General features: G+C 37.8%; 1 protein-coding gene across 1 annotated transcript in view; it reads right to left on the minus strand.

The window, feature by feature from the left end:
• The window catches only part of SGK1 (serum/glucocorticoid regulated kinase 1), a 103,585-nt gene that overhangs the window by 63,656 nt on the left and 17,900 nt on the right, over positions 1-22,029 (minus strand). The gene's annotated exons all lie outside the window — the stretch shown is intronic.

The raw sequence follows: 22,029 nt of genomic DNA on the forward strand, positions 1-22,029 counted from the left end.
CACTTTAGATATAGCAGGTCCTGTTCTAAGTATTTGACATGCATAACCAATGACTTATCCTCAGAACAGTCTTACATGATAAGTACTACTACTTATCACATTTTACAGATGAGAAAAGAGAGGCACAGAGAGATGAAGCAAATTTCCATAAGATATGCTGGTATTGAGCAAAGGCAAGATCCAGGCACCTTGAATCCAGAGTTTACTCATTTACAAGCATGCAATTTAACAAGCATTAGAGTGCTGTAAGACTTGTGGTCATCAAATGCTTGAAATTTATCTAGATTTAATATGTCTTTCCATGTTCTTTGAAACTCCTGAGGACTCTTTTATAGTCAACTAATTGATGGAATTAGCATATACCAGAAGGAGGAAGAAATAAAATCACAGTACTAAATTTTACTTAGTAATGCTACAATTAAATTAAAACAACAACAACAACAACACTGAGAAATAAACTAAAATGGCAATAGTGAAAGAATGGTTAAGCAATTTGATAGAATAATATGCCATCACTAAAAATAAATGTCGTGAGGACTCTGGCAATATGCAAAATGTTTGGAACATAAATGCAAGTATATGAAAAAATATCAAATGCAGAATTATTCAATCACTATAATTACAAACATAAATATATATGTACTACCTATAGACAAAGCAAGGGAGTAACAGGTCAAATAGAAACTGTTGTATTCATGTTAAGATTATGACTGTTTTAGTTTTCCCTCTTTTTACAATGTCCTGTCCTTTCATTTTTTAAAGAATAATTTCTGTAAAAGTTTATAAGAATCTCAAGCAATTAAAATTATCATATTTCTTTTTTATATGTTACATAGGTGTCTTTTAATTGTTTTATGTGCTTAATATGTATTGTTTTCTATAGCTATTTAAAATATCTTTCTTTTTAATTTATTTTTTTATTGGGGAATATGGGGGAACAGTGTGTTTCTCCAGAGCCCATCAATTGTTGTCCTTCAATCTAGTTGTGGAGGGCACAATTCAGCTCCAAATCCAGTCTCCATTTTCAATCTTATTTGCAGGGGGTGCAGCCCACCATCCCATGTGGGAATTGAACCAGCAACCTTGTTGTTAAGAGCTCTAACCAACTGAGCCAACGGGCCGCCCCTAAGTTAACTATCCTAATATTAACATTTGAGAGGTTAACATGTGGGAAGTTTCCATCAGTATTTCTTGCACTCTAGGGCCCCATAAGCATATTAGTAGGTGCATTCAAAGTACTTGATTCATTAATGAAAGTCTAAATGAAACACTACAAGCTTGAGACTACAATAGAATCTCTCTTCCTCATGTTAGGATCATATGTGTCTCTGATCAATCTAAAAAGTGCTAAATTTCATTAGTGATAGAAAATGTTTTTTATTATTTTTATTCAGAGGATTTTTAACTTGAAGTTTGGTAATCATTCCTGATTAGTTGCCAACATTGTATTTTGAAATGAATCTTTTGTTCTGGCTTACTTTCAATATTTCTTTTGCCAAGTAGATTTAACTTAGGGGTTATTACGAATAGAATTTTAACCAGACTTCTCTTGGAATCAATTTGTATCGCCCGATTGAATAAGAATCTTGGTATATTGAAATGTAAATCTTATATCTATGGATCATTATATTTAGAGTAAATCTCATGCAATTTCATTTTACAATTATTCAATTTATAACAGAAGAATATACCTGTGACTGAATCTAAACTTCATTAGGTTATAGACTGGTTTTATCAAAAGACAGGAATTTAGAGACATTATATCTCACTTTGAAGTATACAAATGATCTATAAACTTAAATGATCTCTTGGATTTTAGAAACCATAGGGATTAAGAATCACATAACAAATTATCATTAATTTGATGTCCAGCTAAGAAGTCTTAGAATAGTTCAGATGACCTTGAGCATAGGCTGTCAAACCACCAATAGATATTGTTATACAATTTCAGAGTCAGAGGAGACCCAAAGATGTTAGTAATTTTCCCCTAGTCGCTCTGCAAATTATTATGTGGTCAAAACTACACCTATTGGTTTAAACAAATCATTGGGCTGCCGTGTTTCCCCGAAAATAAGACCTAGCCGGACCATCAGCTCTAATAAGTCTTTTGGAGCAAAAATTAATATAAGAACCGGTCTTATTTTAATATAATATGAGACAGGGTCCTAATAATATAATATAAGATCGGGTCTTATGTTAATATAAGACCCAGTATAATGTAATATAATATAATTAATATAAAATAATATAATATAATATAATACCAGGTCTTATGTAATATAATAGAATAGAATAGAAGACTGGATCTTATATTAATTTTTGCTCCAAAAGATGCATTAGAGGTGATGGTCTGGCTAGGTCTTATTTTCAGGGAAACATGGTAGTTTCTAGTTGGGTATAAGCTGGTAAACTCAATACCTTCAGATGCTGGCAGGAACTGTAAGTGTGTAAAGCCCTATGACCAGTGTATAAACATAGGGAGTGGTGAGGACTATGTATGGCACACTGGGAGTGTATGCTTGCTAAGGGCATTTAAATTTAAATAAAAAAAAAAACAAAACAAACAACCAAACCAAAAAAACTGAAGCAAACAAATAAGATTGTCCAAACAAAACCCTAGTTTACTCCACACCTTCAAGGGTCACCACTTGACCCTTGAAGTTATATTATCAGGTAGAATTCTATGAAGTAGAAATAAAATGACTTGATATCCTACAACTTTTTAAAAACAACAATCTAATGCTTTCAATATTGTACCTACCATCCACTCATCATTCATTACTGAAGACCAACTATGTGTCAGGGATAATCTAGGCATCAAGAATATAACAGTTAACAAAACAGATCCTTCCTGGAGCTTGAGTTATGTCTAAGGGAATACATTTATTTATTAAGCGAATATGTTATTTATTTAATAAAATAAGTAAATTATAATATGTAAGGAAGCAAATAAAGCAGAGACAAATGATCAGGATCATTGCGAGTGGGAGGGTTTGGTTTTAATGTATGAGAAAGAAGTCCTCCCTGAGAAGGTGGCTTTTCAGTAATGACCTGAGAGGTGATAAGGCCATAAGACATCCAACAGTGACACTGGATCCCACAGGATCCAGTTATCCAACAGGACAATGGATCATCAGGTCTGGTTTTCAGGGGAAAGATTCAAGCTGCATGTAGGAATTGAACACTTGGAACAAGTAGCAATAGTCTGCTTAGGTCTTCCAAGGAAAAAACCCCAGTGACTTGCCTGCATCTACTTGTGAAGTATGTGTCTAGGTGTTATGCTCATATTTCTGGGGTTTTGATTATTAGAATCCATTTTATTTCAGTTAAACTTACTGAACTATGTGATTTACTCACGTGTTCAAAATGTAGGTTTGTGCTTTGTGCCTTGACACATTCCCCTGGGGGCAAGGTGTTAGTGGCAGTGATATTTCATTTGAAAGACCCATGATTTGAAATTACCTGTAACAAATTAACCCTTTCTGAACCTCATGGACATTCCCTCTCTTTCCACAGAGAATGTGGAACATTTAGAAAGAGTCTATTTCTCCAGAAGCATCAGGGAGAAAGGTGTTACAAAAATAGATGCATACATTTTGCCAAGGCACTGTTGCTGGCATTAATTGCATGGTTTGTCTTGAAATGCTTTATCGCTTTTGGCTAAGTCCTCACACTAGTTTCACTATGTCCCTTTCCTGCTATTCCTTTACACGTTTCACTGGCGTGGTAGCCTCCCAAGGGCTTTTTAGGCCGATTAATGACGGGGTTTATGACGTTTACTTGATCTTGAGAGAGGCCAGGTTGTGAGTGAGTGAATACAGGGGGTTCTCCCTCCGACCTTCCAGTCAGGCAAGGTGCCCTCCAAAAAACTGCTGAGTGGAGAGATGCGCCCTCTGCCCCTGAGGGAATTCAAGCTTCAACTGGCCTATTGTGTTCCTTCAGGCGGTGAATTGCTCTGCTGGAGGGAGTAGCTGTCTGTGAGTGGCTTTTGGAGTCCCTCGGAGACCAGTCACAATGACTCTCCGAAAGCTGTAGCAGCTGTGTGTGAGAAAAATGAATGCCCGGATGCAAGCCTCAGCCCTGGCTCCTCAGCCACCTGGGCCACACTTTTATTCAGGTTTGTGGAGATCATTGTTAACAAATGTAGACTGGGGCGAGACATCCTCCTTACCCTGAACAAATCAAGAATTTTTCCCTTGGTCTCCAAACTACACAGACTTAAAAGCAACTAGCTCTCTAGACGTTGGAGTGAGAAAATAAAGCCTTTCTTTTAACCATACAGCTACTGTTACTGAACACTGTGTATACAAAATATTTATCTAATTTCTTTGCTAAGCCCAGTCTGCTCTGATTTTATTAATGTATTTATTTGAAAAGAAAAAAAATAAGATAGCCCAAAGCAATAATCCCTCAGACTAGAAAATGGCCATCCTTGATTAAACAGATTGGCCAGCTTCTGGGGATTTTCCAAGTGTGTGTGTTTTTTTTCTATTATGTAATAGTAAACAGATATTCCTCTTAATATGTAATGGTTTAGCTATAATATCAACTGATGCAGAAAAATTATAGTGTTCAGGTGCTTATTTGTGAACTCATAATCAGTGCCTGCTCATCTCATCATTCTTTTTGTTTTCCGGGACTGAGGAGCTGTCTTTTCTTTAAAATCCAAGCGAACTTGATGTTGGACACAGCTTCTTCATTTTCCACAGGGGCATCTTTTTATCATAGAAAACTGGCTTTGTGTATATGATGCTACAGTAACTTTCAATTCGGATATAGTCAAGCCAGTTTTCCAGTGAAATTATTTGGATAATTCAATGGATTATAAAAAGGGACCTCCACACTTACTCCTTTTCAGAGGGTACCTGCCAGCAGGCTGATGATGATATGAATGTACAGTAATTCAGAAGAAGGCTCCTAGAAGCCAATTCTCCTCACATGGGTGCCTGGGGCAGCTTCATAGCACGGCTCCTAAAATATAACAGTGCTGTAATGCAAGGTTAGTGATATTAATCTGATCTCTTCGCCCCATTGCTTATATAAAACCATGAGACTTCTGTGCTCACCGGTTGTTATTAGGTCTATGTCATGTTTCCGGCTGGACCATAATGGTAAAGACAGCTTCTTAGAATTTTTTTTAATTCCCCAGGGGCTGGCATATGGTTTTACAAATAGTAGGCAATAAAAATGGAAATTGCTTATTTTTGATGATAACTCTTATGTATTCATTTATGGATTTTAACAAGCTTTGCTATCATCACCTATCAAGGTAATAAATATGATCTATAATCCCACTTCCCTTACACAGCAATGCTTTCCAGAGCAGGCACCTTGATAACTGAGTGTCTTTTGGAATTTCCCGTTGATCCCTGCTGTGGCCCTTGGGATTTCCAGGTCCTTTCCTGTCAGCATTGACCAGGGTGCCTGCATCCTGTTCTAGATTGTCAGGGTCTAAACCTGTGTTTCCCCAGACCCAGTCTGGGGGATTGGGTGGTGGGAAGCACTAGAGGGATGAGGAAGGAAGGAGGGAGGACACATCTCTCCATCCTGTTCTGGTTTTGCTCACAGCACCTCCAACTCCGTCCCCTCACGTAGCTGTCAGCCCTCTCTCCTCCACCACTTTGTGTGGTGAAGATTAAGCAGCAGAAACAGTCCTTGCCCTGTACTTCCAGCTCTGTACGTAGAGAATGCCCTCCTTCTTCTTCCCTGCTGAGGCACCCACCCTACCCCACCCAGTTTTAAATGAAAAAAGCACCCTCAAAGGAATTCACTGACATAAGCCTTCTTTCGGAAATGAAGGTGAAGTTTTTGCTTTATGTGTTTAAACTGATCCTTTTAGTTTGAATTTGTCTTTGCTGGATTTAGAAAATTTAAAAAGAAAGGAAAAAATAAAGAGGATGTAGGGGAGAATTCTTTCAGGTAATATCTCTAAGGGACAGTATGTGTTATTTGCTTTTGGAATGGAGAAATAAGGCTCAGGGGAAATAGCAATGCTGGGCTGGTCACTGGGAAAGAACCTGGCCGGCGTGTCCACAGCCAATCCACCAGCACTTTGGAAACTTGCCCTCCTGTCTCCTCCAAGAAATCCCCTTTCCCATTATTTTTAACTCTTCCTCTCTTGCTATCGTCTCTTAGCACATTTAACATGTTGCAATCTCTCTAAAAAGTGAGCTGACTAAAAGCTTAAGACCCCCTTTTAATCCACAAACTTCCTTGTTTCAGCAAGCCTTTCATCACCACCCCAACTCTTGTTCTTCTTAGCTAAGCTTCATGAAAAGATGATCCCTAATTCCTCATCTCATATTTACTCCTCAACCCATTGCAATTTATTCATGAAACAATATTTATGGATCACAAAATATTTGCTGGAACTGAAGTGAAGTACATAACAAAAAGAGTTTCTATTCAAACTGGTTTTCACCAAGATCGCAATAAATCTCATTGCCAAATCCAGCGGGCACCTCTCGGTCCCTACCTGGTTTGCATACTACATATAGCTCTTAAAGTTTTCGATATAAGTTCAACTATCTACCTTGCATTATACTGGGTGTTGGGGACACAAAGAAATGTAATTTCTTCAGTGATTTTGGGTGAGGGTGCTTGCATTTCAGAGAGACGGACCCATAAGCCTGTGGTTTATCATAGCATAGTAAGTATATAATAAGGTAGCAAACAGTTAAAAGCTAGAACAACACTGCCTGGCTGAAAAGCCCAGCACCGCTGCGTGGGCAACTGACTGAGCTTTCCCAGTGCTCATTGTCTCTACTGTGAGATGGAAATGATAATACTTCAGAAAGGTTTTGTGAGGACAAAACCAGATGATGCATGTAAGCCCGGTACTTAGTACTGGATGAACACTTGGTTAATGTTTGTTATGTTACAGTTATCGCTCCATGTCATGGGAGAGTTTTATATCAAGTGTCATGGGAGAAAAGATGGGGGGAGAAATCAGGGAAGGTATGCTAGAAGAAGGGACAAGTTAAACTTAATCTTGAAGGTTGAGTTAAATGAAGCCAGATCAAATGAAGCCAGACAAATTAAAATGGGAGAGAAATTTCCAGCAGAGAGGATGACAGAAGCCAAAATATAGGGGTCAAAATATAGCGGCAAAAATATAGAGGCAAGACATAGAATGTATAGAAAATGAGCCCAAAGAGGAGAGGCAGATTGAAGCTGGATAGAAAGGTTGGGTCATGGGGTAATAAGTGGTCACTGAAGTGTAAGCAGGAGAGTGGGATTGTCAGATGTGTCTTTCCATGCAGTATGAAGAATGAATTTAAGATGGTCAAGAACAGGAGTAGCTGGATGAGTCTGGAATGGATTACAAAAGAAATGATAAAGGCCAAGCAAGAAAAGAAGCAGTGGAAATGGAAAGGAAGAATGAATGATAAAATATCATTTAGGTATCAAGTCTACATCATTTTCTTTGTCCAAGTATCACCATTTGCTGTCTTTCTTCTGGATTCCTAAAGCCATCCCCAAAATGGGCTCGCTCTTTACCCTCTTCTTACTGAAACCACATCTTTTTTTTACCATAATCTTTTTAAGTTATTATTTTTTTTTTTATTTCCAGGTGTACAAAACAATGCAATAGTTAAGACATTCTAACCTTCACGATCTTTTTAAATGCAAAGGTTGTCCCAGCTCTTCAGTGGTTCCCCATTGCCAGCAGCAGTGGCTTTCAAACTTGTTTGATCACAACTGATGAACCGTGAGAATTCCTGGTGCACATATATAAGTGTAGAGAACTATAACTGGAACAACTGGTTCCACCCCCATTTTTACCTTTTTTACATAAAATGCGCTGACATTTTCTATTCTACTCTATTCCTTTAAAATGCTGATTGCAATCCATTGACTTGATTTCAGGCCACACAAATTAAAGGACATCTAAATGGTAAAGTCTAAATTCCTTGGTCTGGAATTTAGACTCCTTATCTCCCATTGTGCACTGAGTTCATCCAAATTCTCCACGATATCATTTCATTTGGCGTTGTCTTCAGTCTTTGTGTACAAACGTTTCCCTCTCACCCACCTTGCCCAGCTGGGAATGCCTGCTAAGAGACAGAGTTAAGACAGTCCTCCCTTGTCTCACCACCTCTTGACCCATCGTGGTGTTTATTTATTTAAACAGAAACACATTCGTTCTTCTTTACTTGTCTATTTCCCCTATTAGAATGTGAGTTGCACAGGGACAAAGACACTATTTTCTCTCACATATTCATTAATGGGACATGTACAAAGTATCTTCTGTGTGTTCCCTCTTCCTAGACTATCCCCTCCCCATTTCCTGTCTGCCTTCACATTCAGTTGCAGCTCCCAAGGAAAGAAGATGACTGTTATATCCCCAGAGTTTAGTTAGCACAGCTCCAAGAATATAGTAAGTGATGAAGAAATTTGTGTTGATTGTTTTAAAGACAGGTACTATGCAAGGCACAGGGAATAAAAACTCAGAGGCAATGGTCTTTAAGAGTCACCAAGGAAATCAACTGTGAAAGCTAGTATGAATTCGTCTTTGGGGATAAGTAGGATCAGGCTGGGATGAGGCTGAGTTTTGGGTAGAGAGGATAGCGTGTTAAAGGCACGCTCACAGAGAGGGTTGACTGGAGCCACCCTTGGGGCAAGCCAGAAAGGCAAAAAGATAAAGGGGTCAGATTATCAAAGGGACTTGAATGCTTGAATGCTGAAATGTTATCCTTAACTCAGAGGGAGAGAAACCTTAAGAATTTTAAACTTTCGATTGATCCGATCAGATTTGCTGTACTCTAGGATAAAACACAGTATGTCCAGAGGAAAGGCAGTCTAGACTAGAGGAAGGAGCAGTGTGGACAGAGAGGGTTTCAAGAATGGGTATCTTCTCCACATGTTTCTAAACCCAGTGTAGCTTCTGAAACATGAAGCCTTACCAGAGGCTTTTAAAGTTTTTAAATTTTATTTTCAAGCTCTATGTGACCTGGATGAAAGTCAGAGAAAGTTGAAAGGAACCTGAAATGGAGTCTTGGAGGAAGGATGAGTAGGAAGTCCTTGGCAGACCCAGGAGAGGGCACTGGGAGAGGGTCATCCTGTATATAATAACAGATTGAAAGGGCCATTCTTTACCCCCTGGTGGGGCTCTACGATCAGGTCCTTCAAAGACCTCTTCCTTCCTTTCTCCATTCGCCCTCACTCCCCAAATCTAGTATAGTGTCAGAGCTTTATTATTTCATATAGCTGTTATGTTCTGTAATAATCTATGTATATTATAAATTTAATTGATTTTTGTAGTTAAGCGTAGGGTCGGGTGTTGTGCGTGACAGGTTACTAAGCTGTAGTATATGGTTTTTATGTTATTCTGAGGTTAAGCAGTTACTCTACAAGTAATTTAGATTTCCTTACAATTAATAAGCCTGAAAAACACCCACACATTTAAAATAGAATAATGATTTTCTACAGAAATGAGTAATGAGCTAGATTAAGAGAATTGGATTCTAGTTCTAGCTTCCCACCTACCTCGACTGAGCATGTCACTTAACCCATTTGAACTTCAGTGTCCTTATCTATAAAATGAAGGGCTTGGACTAGGTAAGGCTTGCAGTCTTTTCTATCCATGTCACAGATTCAGGGCTATTTATTCACTGGAGTTCAGCTAATATGATTTGGATGCTCCTACTTCTACAGTGGGCAGCCCTCAGCACAGGTTTGTTGAATGAACAAATGATCAATAACATTTGCTTTACCCAGTACATTTTCTCTCTGCTTGTTATTCCAGTTATATTTTCCCATAACTTTATATTACTTCCATTAGATAAACTGAAAAAAAAAAAAAAAGAAACAACCCACAGGGCCTTTGAAATCATCTTACGGTCTTAAAGGCAGTGGTTAGAAAATCCGTTTAAATTGTAATGATAAAAACTGAATGCAAGTCTTATTATCTGAATGGTGTATATTACTTCATTAAAATGAAAGTGCTAAATGAAAGGGAAGGTGATCCAAAATGGGGGCTTATTACTACTCTCTGGTGTTTCTGCTCCTTTGTTGAGTTCTCTTATACAAGAAGCTGCACAGCACACTCAGTTTCAATTTTATGCAAAACCAATTTTCCTCCAAATGATGCTTGTGCTGTTTTGGTAATGGTTTCTAATTTGGTATTCTATTTTTTTCTCACTTCATATTTTATAAAGAAAATGGTAAGATAATTTGTTCCCTGAAAACAAGAAGAGAGTCAAAGCTAATAAATAGATATTTATGAAATATCCACTGTGTCCAAGGACTGTGTGAGGTTCTAAAAAATGTGGAAGATAGGAGAGTGGATTGAGAATGAATTGCACATGTTTGATGAACCCAAGGAAAATGCTGAAATTGCAAAATTCACTGTGACCTCAGCATAATTGAGACAGAGAGAATTGACTGTTAACATGAGTCTAAGTAGAAAAGGAAAAACTAGATATTTTTCAGTACAGAATGAATTTTTTGTAATATGCAAAATAACAGCAACAATAATAATATTAAAGCTAAAGGGTCAGAAGCAGAGAAGGATCCTGGCAACATAATTCTTGGTGACCTCACCCTCTCCAGAAATGGTGTAACCTGCAATGGATATCAACACTGAGCAGCATGAGCTGACTTGTTAAAGAAAAAAAAAAAAAGAAAAGTGGAAATGGGGTACATAATCCAGAAATATGCATTTATTGCATTACATTAATGCAATCCTCATTAAACCCCAAAAGGAAATAGCAAACCCTTCAGCTTTATGGGGAGAGCTTCATACCTAACCTTTTGCATGAAAAGGTGGTTTGCAGAAACTTCTCGTCATCATGCTGTGCCAATCTTTTACTTTAAAACCAACATTCAAACAAGTCAGGGATTGAGTTTACATACAAACTTGGAATCAACAGAGAGATGTTCATTAAGTACTCTACCACAATCTAGTAAGCAAAAATATAATTGGCCTTGCTTAAAAAGTCGAGTCTTGGCTACATTCATTATTTTTGTCATCCTGGTACCCTATGCCTCTTTTTATGGTAAAAACAGCCCCACTCCTGCCCCCACCTCCACTTTCTCATTTGGGAACTACTCATCTAAAAAGTTATGATTTTGGGGACATGCCAAGGACAGTACCTGGACGTACCTGGACACCTGAACAGGATAGGTTTGTGATTCAGGCAAAGACAATTATAAAACACCTTGTCTCTTCCAAGTGGCCTCTCTCTGCATAAAGATGTCTCTTCTCTATACACTATACTTCCTATTACAATTTCACTACCTATATCTTATTCATGACTGTCTTGAGGGCACATAAAAATTTCTAAGTATTTGTTGAATGAAAAGATGGGTAAAGGAATGGATAGATGTCTTGTGGTGATAATTCAACTTCTTAATTTGTGTCCTTTATTAGATTAGATTGTAAATTCTTTATTGATAAAGATTTCACTTTGCAGATTTTTGTGGCACTGGTCACTCCAACCAATGTTGTGCATGGATCAAGATCAGTAAATATTTGTTGCATTAGTTGCTAAGTGTGTACCTTTCACCCCATGGGGTCTGAATGAAGTAGCAGACGTAACCTTTGGAAATTGCACAGCCTCGTTTTCCTTTCCAGCATCCTTGATTCTAGACCATAACCACATTTTAAAGTCCCTGATCCAACTTTTTCATCCACCTTCCCATTCATAGTTTTAGCTTTTGTCCATTTTGGTGTTTATCTAAGTATCTTAGTAGTGTCAGGAGATGTGATTTCAAGGGTTATTACTATCATTTATTAGAAGTGGGACTTTAAGCAACTAACTTAACCTCTGAGTGTTTCCTCATTCAGGAAGAGGTAATGATCATATCTAACAAATAATAGAAGATGATTCGATGGTAGATTAGAATATTTGAGCCCTCTGTAAATATGTAAAATCAATATATAGATATGGGTAATTCATTTTGAATTATTCATGGTTAGCTTTCCAAAGATGAAATTGGCTATCAGAAGAGAGAAAGTTTTTAGTCACTAAACTTATTTTAGAAAAAATTTCAAGCACTTGGTATGTATGGGCAGAGGGAAGTGAAGATCTTTATGATCTTGTTCAATTCTTTTTTTTTTTTTTAACTTTTATTTATTTTAAGTTTGTTTTTCTGGGACCCATGAGCTCCAAGTCAAGTACTTGTTTCAATTTGGGGAAGGGTGCAGCTCACAGTAGCCCATGTGCGGATCGAACCGGCAACCTTGTTGTTAAAAGCACAGCGCTCTAACCAACTGAGCTAACCAGCCACCCCGATCTTGTTCAGTTCTGACATACTATAATTCCACATATAACTTATATTAGGAAAGTCACTCACATGTTCATAAAGTTTATCTATGTCCTTGAGCTTTTTACACTTGAACTATGACAGGTCAACTTACTATTTTCCTCCTAATTGCAGAATAAGAGAGACTGAATTAAAAGCAGTTCAAGTAGAAAAAGTCTCATAAATTTTAGTTCACTCTAAGCCCTATTGGAAAAGTCTAATCCATTTTATGGACTACTTGAATGAGGCTATATCAGTAGAATCACTGAGGCCAAAACAAGGGAGGTAGTATACAGACCTCTGTTCTGTTAAATTAAATCTGGGGTACGGGTTTGAGACTTGTTCTGATTTTAATAGGGGTATTGACAAACTAGGGAACACCCAAATAAGAGCAGGTAGAATGGGGAAGAAAATTGTGATGCTTAGAAATATGTATCAACTTGGCTAGGCTATAGTACCTGGTTGTTCAATTAAACTCTAATCTATGTGTTGCTGTGAGGGAATTTTGCAGAGGTGACCAATATCTACAATCAGTTGACTTTAACTAAAAGAGCTATCTTCAATAATCTGGGTGAGACTCATCTAATCAGTTGAAAGGACTTACAACAAAACTGAAATTTCCCTGAGAAGAAGAAAGTCTGCCTCAAGATTGCAGCATCAACCATCTGGTCTGCTCTATACACTTTAGACTTTGCCATTCCCACAATCACAGGAGCCAACTAATTGAAATAAGTCGCTTCATATAAATATCTTCTAATTGTTCTGTATCTCTGGAGCACTCTGATGCCGACATCAAACAAGAAATACGCAGATGCAAAACTTTGGAAGGCCATGACAACAGTTTTCCAGGATTTGAATAACTATTATCTGAAAGATGAACCAACGGATGGAGGTACAGCAAGGCATATTTGGGCCTCCCACATACAAAAGTTAAATGGGGCTTTCTTTTAAAGAAGTCAGCTGCACTTCAGAGAGCACATCAAAGACAAAATCTGACCAATCTTTCACTCCATGAAGGGAAGTACCAAAATAATGCACTTTTTTTTTTTTGGTTCTAGGCATTAAATGAGTCTGTCCTTATAGCCCTTTAGGTTTTTATTTGCCTTATAACTGTTCTTCCCACACCTTCACTATGGCTCATATAAACACTATTTCTAGTTTGTGGACTATTGTATTAAGCCTGAAGCTCCTAGACACATAGTCATCAACATTCACGCTCTCATACGGTTTTCATTTTATGGAAGATAAAGCTGATGCTTTTCTGGTATCATCCAAGCATTCTGTAACAAATCGGGACTTGGATAAGGTTAGGAAGTTTATGAACTTTTAGCCAGTGGTTTTCTTACCAAACTAGGTAGCATCTCTTAGCCCAATGTCTTTAGCAGTGTAAAATTGCCAGAAATTTTTCTGCAAGATTGTAGCCAGTAACACAAATTCTATGCTAGGTAAGCATAGAATCAAGAACTGAATATTTAAAAAAAACTATCTTTGAAATGCAATATTATATTGTAATGACTAATGCTACTAGCTGCATCTCTCAAAACTACTGAGGGAATCTTATGAAAGTTACTTCAAAGCTAGCAGGTGTCTTAGAAATCAGGCAACCAGGCCCTCAAAATATATACTTTGTGTGCCTTATGCACCCAATTCCAGGTGCCATCATGTAAGCACATACTCATGAAGGGCTTCTCCTTTGAATTTTACCTTCCCTCATGTACATTTCATGCAGTTGCTTCCTATAATTATTTTTTACTCTTCAGCAACTTTGGATGAAATATGGAGTCAATATAAAATATATTTACAATATAATAATCATCTCTTGCCACTGGAGATAAATATAATGGATTTCCTCATTTGAAGTGAGACACCTTTTAACTCTAATCATTAGTTCTTAGATGGAAATTATACCTGCTGTAAGTCCCTATGTCTAGTTACCTTGAAGGATATTGTATGTGTTTTAATGCTGGTTAACATAATCTTGTTTCTGCTTTTTTTTTTATTTCATTAAAATGTATACAATTATGTTAGTTCAGTAGGATGTAGATGTTGACATATTTTAAAAAAGGATTTTTCAAAGGAGAAAGATATTATTTTATATCAATTTGAGAAGACATAATAAACCTTAGAATTGAATATATTTTTCACTGCTTTCCAGTTCTTAAAATCTCTATGGTGCTCTTAATTATTTGCTTTTTCTTATTTTCCTGGAAATGAAGAAATTTTTAACTAATATATTTAAAAATCTCCAGAGCTGGCGTGTGGTGAAAAAAAAAGTTTTAGCTCTTTACTAGAAGAAAAGTTCATTCATTTAGAATTTGAAGTTATTCTAAAATTGAAGTTCAATTGATATTAATTTTCTAGTTAACCTAGGTTCTCAAACCTTAGTTCATAATTATATGTATATATATATATATATATATATATATATATATATATATATATGCCTGGTTTAAAAAAAACAAACATATTTCACAATGGTAATTAAATGACCAATTCAGCTTATAGCATATGAAGAGGCAACCAGAAGGATATTAACTGTTCTTTTTAAAGTATATCAAAGTCAATTTTCATAGAATTTCTTCTTTGTTCTCAAAGACTAGGAGATTTCTGAGAGAAAAAAATGATGCTCTTATTTCTTCTCAGCAGGTCAGTAATTTGAACTAGATTCACCTAGGTTGCCTCTAGGTAAAACAGTGAGCAGGCGATTTGTCCCGAACACACCTGTAGATGTCAGAGATAGCACTGGGGGCTGCCTCAGGCCCCAGTCAGGCCATCTAACTCCACCCCACTGCCAGGGACCCCAGCTCCAACTCCAGCTCTGCCCCCAAACAGCACCCAGAGGTCACCCCTAGAAGAGTTGTGTAAGAGGGCTTGGGGCCCAGGTGGGCGCTGGAGGCGGTCTGCAGGAGGTGTAGTCTACAGGGGATCTGTGTCTGGTGGGTGTGGACCTGGGCTCCATACACCCTGTTTCCTGCTGGTGGTCAGGGCCAACCAAGGAGACGATGCATAAACCCCGCCCAGAGTGGCCTGTTGCCCTGGTCCTGAGGACAGTACCGCTGCTGGAGCTACCTCCCACCTCATAGGCCGCCCCCAGTTCTCTCAACTTCCTCTAGGCCAGTGGTGCTCAAACTTAAGCCCATTTCAGAATCACATGGAGGGTTTGTTAAAACACAGATTTCTGGACCCCATCTCCACAGTTTGTGATTCAGTAGGTCTAGCGTGGGGCCCAGGCTTTGCATTTCTATCAAGTTTCTCGGTGAAGCAGATGCTGCTGTTCCAGGGACCCCACTTTTAAGAACCACTGCTCTAGGCCTTGCAGCATTCTTGTTTCCCCCCTGGTGACTCTCCTCCTCTTCCCTCAAATCAAGGAGTGTTTTTTTGCAGCCCTGGTATCCTGTTTCCTCACAATGAAAACATTTTCTGTTTTAGTTTCCTATGGGCTAAGTTGCTAGTATACTTTCTAAAGCGACTCTTAACTAATCTGATTAGTCCATTTGAATATGTCCCAGCCCTCAGGAGCCTAATGGTGTAAACAAGGTCAGTTTAAAGGGAACAGCCAAATTATGTGTCTTAGTGACGGACTCCCCTCGGAGTGTCCCAGAAAGAAGTCCAGTTGTGTGTGTGTTCTTTCACCTCATCTGTGCTTCCAGCCCTGCCTGAGGTTTCTTGGCCCCTCACAGCCACCTTTGCTGGTGACTATCAGGCATTCTTGTGATGCCTTCGCTGCTCTGTGTCAATGTTGGCATGAAAGGGCGATAATGAGGACAGGCGGGGGTGGGGGCAGAAAGCACCCCTCGGTCCAGCTATCTGTCTCATTTGATCATCACTAGAGAACACCACCCTTCAGTGTCTTGTACTGATATCCTCTTGTCCACCTCTGTGCAAATACATTTCTTGACCTGGACAGGGAAATAGGAGCTATGCAGTTCTTTCCCAGCTTTTTACCCTCTCCACTCTCAAGAGTCTGTGCCCCCTTATTACACTCTCACTCTTGTAGAGTGGCTTCTTCCTTCAATTAAAAAAACCAAAACACACATGCGTGTCATTTTGTGTAGATGCTTACTGGGCACCCCTTCCCCAATTCTTGAGATGGTCGGAGATTTACATTTTGGAGTTCATCTGGGACATTGTGCTATACTATCAATGTAAATTCATTCCTTTGTATGTTCAAACATTCTTGAAGCCTGTTATTTGTTAAGGGCTTGTGGAAGCATAAAACATATACAGTTATAGTGAAACAATCATATAGTTATATGATTGTTGGGAATGGGCAGGTTGTTGGGAATGAGACTGAATTCTGGCTGGAACATTTGCTGAAACCTTAGTCCTGTTACTAATCTTCCTGAACCTCAAGGTCCTTATTTACTAGATGGAAATATTGTCTAACTGACAGGCCTATTGCAAGGATCAAATAAAATCTCTGACAGTTAATATGCATGACATTTATATTAGTTTCTTACTTCCTTTCTTTTATCCAGATTGAGGATTGGCACCGAGAACTGCTGCCTCCTTGGCTTATACTTTCTTGTATACGCAACCTCTCTTCCACCTGGTGATATTACCCTTTTTTTTCCTCTAATCATTATTATCATCATGACCATTATCATCCTCAGACAGCTATCTCCAGAACAGAATAGTTATTGTGAGGATTAATTAAGATAATGTTTGTGACAGCACTTTGTAATAAGCTTTATACAAATGTTCATTATTACTCAAGACTATACTGATTGGCCACAAGACTGTTGGCTACCAAATCTACTAACATCCAAATGATTGACTAGGAGGTTGTTTTGTTTTGTTTTCCTTCGATATTTGGTGCCATGTATAATCAATGACTGTGTACAATGTAATAAATTTCTGCATGATGTAATTTCTGAGGTTATAGAACCTGAGTTTGATGTTTCTCCTCCATTCTAGACTCATAAAGGTTCAATACTCAATGAAATAAGGATTCTTATTTCATTAAACATGAAGTCAAATTTCTACCACTGATTCCAACAATAATGTCCCAATACGTTAAACGCAGTCTCTATTAGTGAAGGACCATTGTGTCCCAGGCACTGTGCAATTATCACCTCTTATGCGTAACATCCCACGAGATCAACATTATCACCATTTTATAGATGAAAAATACTAAGTCCCAGAGAAGTCGCTTGACTTTCCTAAAGTCGCACGGCAAGTAAGATGCAGAATCCAGGTCTGATTCCTGCCAGAGTCCTAGCTATTATACTAATTCCTGTTATCTCTCCAAAAAATGTGCTGGACCTCAACAACCAATTTTCAAACACATTTATATCCTAGTGTTTTTGATGTAATTAAATGAATCATTTCTAAAAACAGTTCTCTGGGTTTAAGAATAAACAAAACAACATTACGTAAATAGGTATGACACGTGGTATGCTAGATAGGAGTTCTGGGTGTTTGCCACTCCCTCTGCTTCTTCTGAGGAAAAACCAATGATGTGATTTTGTCATTCTGGCCACAATTAATTGAATCCAAACAAGGCACCTGGCATGGGAGCAAGCTGTTGTAGGCTGCTGTGGCCCTTTGAGATGGACCAGTATGAGACTTCTTTCCATATTGAATGTATAGTAGCAATCTGACAACCTTCTGAGGGGAGTCTGACTGTGAGACATTTACAGAGAACGCTTGGTCAGTAACACGATGGAGGTTGAGATGAAATAGATAAGCACCAGGCATTTTAAAGATCAGTAAGGGGACAGGTTTGTTTGAAACAGAAGGCTCCTATGGGAGAGTGACAGAAAATGACCCTGAAGAGATGTTTAAAACTGAACATTTTTTCTAGGTATAAGATACAATATCCTTGGAATCAGGTTTTCTGATTGGCAAAGATGTGTCCCCAGCCAACTTATGATTAGAAATACATTTGTTCATCCTCAATGGTCCCTTAACAAAAAGGAGTCTTTATTATGGACAAACTAGTGTGTTTCTTAGTTAGGGGGATAAACATGCATACCTGAATAAACAGTCACTATTCAGGAAGCATATAGATTAAAGAGTACTTCCAATAGAAATATAAAATTTTAAATGTTCTACTAGGCACATTAAATAAAGTAAAAAGAAAGATGAAATTAATTTTAATAATACAATTTATTTAACCCAATACATCTAAAATACTTTTATTTCAACATGTAAATCAATATGAAATTTTCAGTGAGGTATTTTATATATACGTATTTGGACTAAGTCTTTAATCTCTGGTCTGTACTTTAGACTTATAGCACTCTCAATGAAGACTAGCCACATTTTGGTCAATAATGTAGCTTGTGACTATCATATCAGGCCCTCACATTTAGTACTTAAAAAGGATAAGGACATAAAATGGCAAAAATAAATGCTCCATTTGGTTTAGGGAGAGGAGGAAATGTTCCATGAAAGAGATAGGATTTGAAATTAGTGTTCTGAAAAATGGTAATGAGTTGGAGAGATGAAGAAAGAGTATAGTTCATGCCAAAGGAACTGTAGAAACAACAAATTTGGGGAGGAAAATTACAGGGAATTACAGCTCCATTCAATAAGTGTGGCTTCTCATTGTGCTTCAGATAATGAATGACAGATCTCCGTGAGGAGGTCTATGAGTTCTATTGAGTTTTTCTCCTTCACCCTTTAAACTTATCCCCTGCTTTCAGGCTCTCTGCTTAAGCCATGTGGTCTGTATGGCATCTCGCGTAAACTCCCTTCTTCCCTTCTGGGTCTTGACACAAGCAGTGCCCTGCCTGGAACTTAATCTGGTTTGGCTCATCATTGCTTCCAGCAAGTAACACAGTGCTTAGCAGATAGTCCTCAGTAAGTATATCTGAATGAGCAAATGAATGATTGCCGGGAACATGCAGGGAAAAAGAAGATGGGAAGGCGGGAAAGGTCCGATTAAGGTCCTGTTGCGAGGGCCTCAAATGCTAGCTTAACTGTTTGCAATGAATTCTGTGAGCTAGCCAGTTGCACACCTGTCACTGCATATTAAATGTTTATCTGTAGCTCAGCTTATGGGGGATGGTTTGGGGTGAGGAGAAATAGGTGGTGAAGAGCTCTGTTAGGGACCTTTTGAAAGAGTCCAGATGAGAATTTATTGGGTCCTGTACTGTAGGAGAGTGGTGGGTGTATGCATTAGTTACAAATTATAGCAGGAGAGCGAATAATTCCACAGAAATTGTATACTCTTAGAAAATAACTTTTGCTATTTTACAGATGAGGAAAATGAGACTCAGATAAATTGCTTAAAAAAAAAATTGAGACTTAAGGAGTTCATTGCCCTGCACAAATGGATTTCATTATGAAATAGGAATAGGTTCCATGAAGAAGGGATCATTTTTACAAACATTAAGTAGTAAACACAGACAAGTGGGGGGGGGAAAGATGAAAAGGATCCAAACTGCATTTGAATCATGAAAGAAATGGGTTTAAAAAATTCAATGTTAGACATAACTCACCTTAAAACACAAAAGCTGGTTACATAGTATTCAGTCAAGGGTTCTGATTTAGCAGTCACTTAAATATTTTCATTTTCTAAGAATGTTAGGATTACTACCAATACATCTTTACAATGATCAAAAAGCCAAAGTGTTCCCATTTGACAGAATTGAAAAAGACCAAAATAGGGAAATTAAATGGCAGCACCATGATCAGGAAAGCTTCTTCTCTAAGTTATAGTTTGTCTTCATAGTTAGATAACTCACTTGTTTCTGGGATGTGTTTTCAGCTAAATTCCATGTTTTTTTGTTTTGTTTTTGTTTTTGTCTTAGAAGGTGAGAAGGAGAGATATTTCTAATTTTTGAAGAATTAAGCTCTAGCAATCTATGCTTTAAGATCTAGACAATGTAAGATGGCTTATAATTTGCCAGTTTCTAATAAGCTGTAAAAGTCTTACTATTTCATTGAGAAAGATTTGTAAACTTTTAAAATCTTAAATTGTTATAATTAACTAAGATAACATTACAAAGGAGCATTATACTTAATATTTCATTAAGCTTTGCTGGTTATAGTGTCTCTAAATGGTGGAACCTTTAACTTAGAGGAAAAGAAGAGTATTAGAAGATCTGTGTTTACTTATTGGCCATACGACCTTTTGAAAAAAAATTCAGTTGGACTGTGCAGTTGACATTGTAAAGCCAAAGCAGAGTTGAATGGATAGAAGTTGCACTTTATAACCAATTGTTTTGATATTATATAGATCAAACTTTAAATCTCCAGATTTGTTAACATTTGCTTTAATAAAAATTTGCATTAAAATGTCAAAAACACAAAAGTCAGACCACTTACTAAAGTATTACAATTAGACTTGGAATCCATATTGACGATCTTTTGTGAGTTAAGAAAAATAAATAGTATAAATTCAGACTCTAGAAAGCATGGATATTAAGGTGATTTATAGAGACATTAGAGACATAGATCAGATATCATTATCTGATTTTCAACAACTCGTCATCTTGACCTCCTCAAATGGTCTCATAATTCTTTGATGACGCACGGCAGGGAAGTGCTTATATCAAACCGAAATGTGGACAAGGAAAGACAAATGGTAGGTCCAAGTAACAATGTGAGATACCAATGCTTTTCCTTGAGGATTTCCCTCATTGATGCTATGCTTTTTCAAGGAAGTGCTGGGAGAATGACAGGCATCTAGTTCTCAGGAATTTAGCAAGGTGCATGACCAAAGCTCCACTTTGTGCCCACTGATCATCAGATGGAAGATTTGGGTCTTTCTAAATCTTCTTCCAGAAACATGGTTGTGCGTGTAAGTCAGGTCCTGAGCAAAAACAAGTAAGACATCTCATAGCAGTGAGCAGTGAGGCCTCTCCCAACCTCCTACCTCTCAGCCCTACCTCTCCCTGCTTCCCATCTCTGTTTTCCTCTAGCACGTTCCCTGTCTCATATAGTGTGTTTTACTTCTTAAAATTGCGATGATATATATATATATATATATATATATATATATATATATATATATACACATATACATATATATATATATATATATATATATATATATATAACATAAAATGTACCATTTTGACCATTTTCAAGTGTGTAGTTCAGTACTTTCACATTTTTGTACAACCATCACCAACATCCATTCCAGAACTTTTTTCATCTTCCCCAACTGAAACTTCGTACCCATTAAACACTAACTCCTCATTCCCTACTCCCTTCCAACCCCTGCAATTACCATTCTACTTTCTGTCTCTATGAATGTGACTACGCTAGGTACCTTATGTAAGTGGAATCACACAGTATTTGTCTCTCTGTGACTGGAGTGTTTTACTTTGCAAAAGTTTGTTTATTTGACTAGCTCACTTCTTGAGAATATAAGCATCTGGGGCAGGTATTTCTATCTGTATTATTCTCTGTTCCATTTCCATTGGTTAGAAGGTCCCTGGGACCTAGTAACATCTCCAAAAATATTTGTATGAATGAATAGTTCAGCATGAGCCATACTACTGCAGTGGAGTGCGAATCAGTCCACATTGAATAGAGGCCTATTGAGCACTCACTATGTGTTGGGCACTGTGGACATAACAGGGGTAAGCCACAGTGCTAGGCTCAAAGAGCTTGTGTCTGTGCTAGAGTCCAATGAGTGAAAGGTAAACATACCATAGTGAAATCCATGCCGTAACTGAGGAAAGTTCACTGCTAAAGAAACTGACAGGAGGTCTTTCCAGTCTTGGTGGATCAGGGAACAGGACTTTCAAGGGTGTACCTTTAAATCAAGCCCCAAGGGATGAGTGGGTGTTCGTTAGGTCAAGAGTGTCGAGTTTAAGGTCA

Source organism: Rhinolophus hipposideros (assembly GCF_964194185.1).
Source record: "Rhinolophus hipposideros genome assembly, chromosome: 3".
NCBI lineage: Eukaryota > Metazoa > Chordata > Mammalia > Chiroptera > Rhinolophidae > Rhinolophus > Rhinolophus hipposideros.